The sequence below is a fragment of the Saccopteryx leptura genome, chromosome 5 (genome assembly GCF_036850995.1).
Source record: "Saccopteryx leptura isolate mSacLep1 chromosome 5, mSacLep1_pri_phased_curated, whole genome shotgun sequence".
NCBI classification, from domain to species: Eukaryota; Metazoa; Chordata; class Mammalia; order Chiroptera; family Emballonuridae; genus Saccopteryx; species Saccopteryx leptura.
This window is the reverse complement of record NC_089507.1, coordinates 30,423,079-30,430,562: the sequence shown is the minus strand read 5'-3', so window position 1 is coordinate 30,430,562 and position 7,484 is coordinate 30,423,079. Positions and strand designations below refer to the sequence as shown.

The 7,484-nt window shown below is 47.9% G+C and overlaps 1 non-coding gene across 1 annotated transcript; it reads right to left on the bottom strand.

Annotated features, from left to right (window-relative positions):
* Positions 1-5,444: 5,444 nt before the first annotated feature.
* On the bottom strand, positions 5,445-5,520 carry TRNAA-CGC (transfer RNA alanine (anticodon CGC)). The gene has a single exon. It is a non-coding gene; the product is annotated as a tRNA-Ala (tRNA).
* Between the last annotated feature and the right edge of the window lie 1,964 nt (positions 5,521-7,484).

Here is a 7,484-nt window from a genome sequence, read left to right as displayed (position 1 = left end):
CGGTTTCCTTCAACTGCTTATCTCACCGAGTAATGTTATTCCCATGTGATAGCACTTCGTTATAAACGCGCCAATATTCATGTTGCACTTTGGTCACGGATTCGAATTTAGCAAGCCAAAGAACACACTGAACTTTCCTCTGTACCGTCCACATCTTGACTGGCATGGCTGTGGGCTGCTTCGCTGTATACACGGTGTTACATCACCACCTGCACATGCGCACATGCTGCCACATCATCCTACAGAAACTGGGAGGGTTTTCCTTTTATTTGGTGCAGATTTCACATTTCTATCGTCTTTTGTTGCTTTCCTGTGACCGGTCAAAAGTGCACCATGACTTTATACACACACTGTATATAGTAATGTAATGATATACCAAGGGCCAATGAAGTGCAGAGTACTATTTGCCCGATACAAAATGGCCTCAGGTTGCTACACATTTTGAATTCTTGTGTCTACCTTTGAGAGTCTTTCTATTTCATTCATCCCTTTGAAATAGAAAGGGTTATTACTCTCCCTCCAGAATGCATTGTCACCTTGCAGTTTGCTCCTCATAGCTAAGAGAACTGAGAGCTCTCGTTTTCTTGACTGAGATTCTCATTGAATGATGAAGTGAGAGGGCTCATGGCTGTCGGAACCTTGGTTTTGTGATGCTGCTTTGGCCGTGTAGGAAATTTCCTGGTCATTTTTCACTTCCTTGCTGAGTTGTAGGCAGCTGTGGTTGATGGATATTTGATTTTTGCACCTGAGCCCAAATCTTGCCTGATGTTTGTTTCATTATTCAATTCTTTGGTAGAATTGTCCTTGCTTTGCAGAGAGGAAAATAAAGAGATTAATTGCTGTAAACTCTGTTAAACATGAAATCCTTTATAAAAACAGCATATTTTAGAGAAATTTAAAAAGTTTTACTGTGTGGGGGGGGGAGAATTCTAGCGTTCCATGGTAGCGGATGTCCAGGGAGCTGGCCCAGGGAAGGCAGTCTGTCGGGGACTGTGGGCCCGATGGCAAGGGCCCAGGAGGGGAGGCTCAGGTGACTCTGGGGGGGGGGGGGATTGTTTTCACTTGAAATTTTTGGGAGGCCTAAGGTCCAGACAGAAAGGATTTTGCCTTCTCCAAGGAAATGGTGATAAATAACTGTGGTGTTGGTGTCGGGGAGACACGAATAGCTAAACTGGCAGGTGAAACTGTAGCTGACTCTAAGAACCTAACTTATGAATTAACCAGTGCCCAGTCAAAATGACTAATAATTCTGGGGCTGTAATTACACACCTGTAGGCTTTATTTTTTTTCCTCCAACTTTCTACTTTTCTATATTTTACAAATGTTTAATAATGAGCACGAATTTCTTTTATAAGAAAAAAAAAATCCAATTAACTTAATTAGGAAAAAATTACCTACCAGGTGATGGGGGGTTTCTCGTTAATTTATCATCAGACTTCCTAGTCTGGTTTCAGAATCTCTGCCCACAGAGAAACAGTGCTTTCTGTGCTCTGAGTGGCTGACGGGCCGGCCCTGTGTGCAGGGGGTGTGGGAGGGGAGGGGAGGGTTATAAAGAGTGAAGAGAGACTATTCCCCAGAGTATTGTTCTTGGAAGAAGGACCTACTGCAACCCCCTCTGAGTGGAACCCATTCAGCAGGTGGCTTTGGAGATGTCAAAGAGAGAGAGGAGGGGAGGAAGCAACGGTTCTATCGGGGGCCAGGGGAGGTCCTCTGAGTGTCTGGTTTTGCCACACTATGTCCATTGTCGCCCACGGTCTTACAGTTGGAAATCTGGGTTTGGTCCAAATGGGAGCCTGGAAGAGAAGTCCAAACATGGGCTGCCTGCCGCCATGCTATGTGCTCCGGCCTGGGTGGGGTGGCCGGTCAGCCTCCCTCCCACGCAGGCCCGCTGCCTGCCGCCATGCTATGTGCTCCGGACAGGGTGGGGTGGCCGGGCAGCCTCCCTCCCACGCAGGCCCGCTGCCTGCCGCCATGCTGTGTGCTCCGGCCTGGGTGGGGTGGCCGGTCAGCCTCCCTCCCACGCAGGCCCGCTGCCTGCCGCCATGCTGTGTGCTCCGGCCTGGGTGGGGTGGCCGGTCGGCCTCCCTCCCACGCAGGCCCGCTGCCTGCCGCCATGCTGTGTGCTCCGGCCCGGGTGGGGTGGCCGGGCAGCCTCCCTCCCACGCAGGCCCAGGCTGTCCCTTCTGCTGATGGGCTAGATGGGCGGGCTTGGTGGATGCATCTGCTTTGGTCCTGCCCCAGTGGTTGTCAAAGCACCGGCCTTTCTCTGGGCTCACCTGATGTTGGTGGTCGGGTGTCCCCAGTGGAAACTTGGGAAGACTTAAAGTGATTTATTCAATGAAGATGTAATCATTCATTTTATTTTCACCTAAGGGAGTCACCACCGTGTGGTGAGTGGCTGCAGCGTGCTTACTAAGGAAACAGAGGGTGAGATCTTTGCAGGCCAGCCTCCAACTAAAGTGTGTTTCCTTTCTCTGCAGTGTAATTCTGGGATTCCAACATCACACCCCATGCTGGTGGGCGGGTTGGGCACAGGAGTTAGTCACAGTTTGAACTGAGATTCAGAGAACTGCAGATGAGCAGTAAGGAGACAACAGAAAAGGCAAATGTATCATCACTAAGAAAAAAATGCATATGGAATTTGAAAGAATGTTCATACTCTGAAAAGAGCACTCATGCAATAGTTATCATTAATGCATGACATCTTTGTAATAATCATTCTAGTATTGATTAACTTTGCATTGTGCCTCAGTTAGTTAATTGTAGCCTTTTCCTGTTTCTGGCTCTGGTGCCTAAAGGCAAAATAGACTCTTTGTTATGCTCTCAGAAGAACAATTTACACATTTTGATTTGGCAAAGAACAGCTCATTTTTCTGGGCCCTTTTGGCTTTTTTTTATTCCTCCTGGAATATGCAAGCAAAACTGGCTGAACTTTCAAACATCAGCTAAATCCTAATAATCACTAGAGTGTGTCTTGCTGTGCTCTTTTCAAATGGCTACATTTATTATAAACCAAGTCCACATTCTGTCGCAGAAAGGTCACCGTTTAACGGGTACATCTGCCTGCTCTCCCAGAAGTTCCAGAACCAGAGCCCCTCTGACATTGGACATTCAGCTTTGCAGGCATCCTAATCTGGAATGTGGTTCTCCCCCGCCCCACCAATAGTCCCCAAGCACCACAGTGGGGGAGGGGAGGCTGTGAGCAAAGTCATCAGCCCCTTAAGAAGGCATCCTGACCTCCCCAGGACTGAACTTTCAACCTCTTGAGTTGACAGTTAGTGGTGGATGCACAAATTTTGTTTGCAACTAATTGCAGCTTGTAAATGAAGCATTGTGGCCCCAGAAAAGAGCCAGAAGTCTCTCTCCCCAGGGTCACCCAAGTGGAATCTGGACACAAGAAAGCCTGTCCCCCTAATGGGCCTCTTCCCTGAGCCCTTCCCAACCTCCCAGGCCCTGGGCTTGTCTCCTTCATCAAGTCAAGAGCTAGAGGGCACAGCGGGAAACTCCTCTGCAAATCTTCTCCCCCGAAGGCCAGGCTATTCATAGCAACTTGCAGCTCTCTCAGGAATTCCCACAGCCCGGCTCGCCAGAGCCGACCATTGTCTCCCCACCAGCCGCAGCGGTCTTTCACAGACCCAAGGACACACGCCATCTCAGAGCACAAGATGCATTGCAGACCTTCCATCGGGAGTTCACCGAGGAAACTACTGAGAAGTTGCGAGGAGGACACGCAGGGGCACGTTGGATGGGAGAATAAGGTTTTCCAGCAGACTGGCTGCTAATTTTTAATTTCACAAAGCAGATACGCTTCCTTCACATCAGCCAGAGAGTGGTTTGGAACATGAAGCCACATTTCCAGTCATTGGAGGCAGGCCAAGGGGTGCTCCCACACCTCCTTGATGGCACAGCTGGCTGCACGTGTGAATCTCAGACCTCCCTGGCCTAAACCTTCAGCCGGAAACAAAAGGGGTAGCCAAGGGTGACTCTCTTTGTTTTCTCTAATAGTCTCATTGGACTGAGGTGGTAGCTAATATTATCCTGTATCCTTAGACCATGAAAAGAACATAAGGAACTCTATGAAAGTGTAGAATGAGCTTCCCCGGCAAGCATCATATTGTTCTCAGTTAATCAAATTTGTCAAATTGTTCCCAGTGCCTTAGAGCTAAAGGGTGATACTTAGGACCACGATAAACAAATCCCCGGCCATCTGCTCTGACAGCTGTTGGACCTTGAGCCAGAACTTGTACCCGTGGAGTCTGTTGAGAGCCCCTAGGCACAGGGATGGACTAGAAACGTTCAATCATCAAGTGGCCAAAAGTTAAAACTCTTAATGGGCCTGGGACAACTGCAGCCAGCTGAAAGTGATCCCAGGAATGAGCTGCAGGAGCAGAAGTTCTCCTTTGGACTTAGGCCCCCAAACACCCCAGTTTCTCTGTCGCTGGATATTTTCTCAATAGCTGCAGCCCCGCCTGAAAAATCAATGCAGTTAGTGAACAGCTTAGTTGAAACTGAACGCATCTATTGATGCCAAAACAAGAGCTGTGCACTTCTAGCCAATTTAAAGAAATCTCCTCGGATGATCTGCTTGATTCCGGGCCTTCCAAAGTGTGCGGGCTCAGAGGATTAGCTTGTCGTTGCAGTAAATGATTCCTATGAAAGTTGTTTGCTGCAAACAAGTTAGTGTTTTGTGCGCCAGCTTCGTTAGACTAACTGGGTTTCACACGTGATGCTAGAATAGCATGAGCAACCATCCCAGTAATCCAGAGACTGTCCTAGTTGTAAAACTGAAAATACTGCCTCCTGGGAAGCCCTTCTTTCCCCGACTCTGTCACTATACCAAATCCATTGCCTTCCAACAAGTCAAAATGTCCTACTGAGGTTGAAAAGTAGCAATTGAAATAAACTCTGAATTTCGTGTGTTTAAAATCTTGGTGGGGTGTACATTGAAAAGGGGTCCTTCTGAAAGGGGTGAAGGAAGTCTGTTTATCTGAGAGTAAAGAGAATCTTCGTGAGGTGTGGCGGCTGGGGGCGCTCAGCATCTAGTATGCTACCCATGGTACCAATTGCCACATGTGGGCATTTACTCTCTAGGGTTTTAATCTTTCTTCCATTTCTGATAAGACAAAAAAAAAATACAGGACAGATTTTTTTTTTTTTTTCTTTTCACCTTTCTGAAGCTGGAAACAGGGAGAGACAGTCAGACAGACTCCCGCATGCACCCAACCGGGATCCACCCGACCCGCCCACCAGGGGCGACGCTCTGCCCACCAGGGGGCGATGCTCTGCCGCGACCAGAGCCACTCTAGCGCCTGGGGCAGAGGCCAAGGAGCCATCCTCAGCGCCCGGGCCATCTTTGCTCCAATGGAGCCTCGGCTGCGGGAGGGGAAGAGAGAGACAGAGAGGAAGGAGGGGGGGTGGAGAAGCAAATGGGCGCCTCTCCTGTGTGCCCTGGCCAGGAATCGAACCCGGGTCCTCCGCACGCGAGGCCGACGCTCTACCGCTGAGCCAACCTGCCAGGGCCAGGACAGATTTTTTTTAAATAATTGTTTCCTTGAGGCTTTTATATTTCCATTAGGCACTTAAGAAATGTGTGAAAAGAGATAAGATAAGAACAAATATTTCAATTGTGTCAGTCTCTCTTTTCTTACACTTCATTCTTAGGGAAGCAAAGTCATTTTGTGTGTTACTATCTATCCTTATTTATACTTTTACACCTCGCTTTATTAATTCCACCCAATTTGACCTAAGTCGGTGCTTTTTAAACCTGAATGTGCTGAGGAACCACCATGGGGATCTTGTGAAAATGCAGGTTCTGATTCGGTAGGTCTGGGATGAGGACTCAAGTTCCGCATTTCCCACAAGCCCCCAGGTGATGTTAATGGCGCATTTCCCACAAGCCCCTAGTTAATGGCCGAGGGCCACGCGTTGAGTAGCCAGGTCCCAGGTGACTGTACCCAAGTTTTTGTTACCCTTAGGAAATTTCTAAAAAGAGAGAAGAAAAAATATTTTAAAAGAAGCGAAGGGAGAAAATTGTGCTTATAACCTCAAAAATAAGGCCTGTTGAAACAGAGAATACTGTGTGCTTTGGTGCGCAACGCAAATGCAATTAGAATTGAACGGAAACAGCCGCGTACCTAGGAAAAAAGGCAGATGGGAGGAAGAGGAAAGGAGGCAGGAAGGGTGGGGCAATCACAGCATCTCTGGCTGGAGGGGGGCCCTCCTCAGAGTTCTGGCACTCGTCTTTTCTTCCACTACTCTTTCCTGGACATTAGTAGCCAGGAACTTCTCTTCCAAAGGTTGCCCAGAGTGTTAGCAGTACTTTTGTTACAAGGCAAGCAAATGTTTCATTCTCTTTCAATTTCTTTGCAAGAACCCTGCAAAAAAGACCCATTAACGATGAAAAATGAAACATGCTCTGAAAAACGTACCAATCTTTTCATGTTGGTTATACTTGATTGTGTTTCCGAAGACACAAAAACAGATAATGAAATGCATAAGTAGAAGAGAAAATATCATTAAGTCAAATGCTTGACAGAAAATGGATTCTACTAAATCACATACAGTTCTGATATTGTTTTACAATAAAAATTGTTAATGCAATTCAATGAGTTCCTATTGCTCACACAGGCCTGGTTAATGAGGTGACACATTTAGGGGCAGAAGAGGAATTCTGGGACTCAATGTCTTAATTATTTCAGAACAAAATGTATGTGCCTCAGAAGCAGATGAGATGTTTTCTACAAATTGCATCTGTTGTGACCTTGAGAGAGTTTACAACTTTTTCCCTGAAGAGGAGCAGCGGCAAGTGTGGATGATTAAATCGGCACTGAGCACCAGATCCCCCAATGTACATGTTCCACGGAAAACGTGTAGCCAGGGTTCTGTCCAGTATGTCTTGTACTTACTGCTCCCCTAGGGGTTTCAGGCTGAAATAGAAAACCCTTTTCTCTTACAGGTCATCAAACAGAAGTGGCCCAAATTATGCTGCCCGGGTCCAGTTGTCTCCCTTATTTTTGTTTTGCACTGCCAGCTGGCCATAAATGTTCTCTTTGACACGATGTCCTCAGACACCCTTCCAGATTGTGAAATCCTAGTCAGTGGAGCTGTCTGACGCTCATTCATTAACACAGGTGGCCTCTCAACCCAGCATACATCACTCCTCTTCCCTGGGAAACCTGGTGCTGCCTCCAAATGGATAAAAATATGTTATATCTGAGACTTGATTTCCTCTGTGGGTTTTTCTTGATGTGGGTGCGTGTGGGCTGGTGGAGGGAAGAACAAGAGAGGGACAATGAGGCTCTGGCCGGTTGGCTCAGTGGTAGAGCGTTGGCCTGGCGTGCAGGTGTCCCGGGTTCGATTCCCGGCCGGGGCACACAGGAGAAGCGCCCATCTGCTTCTCCACCCCTCCCCCTCTCCTTCCTCTCTGTCTCTCTCTTCCCCTCCCGCAGCCGAGGCTCCACTGGAGCAAAGTTTGCCCAGGCACT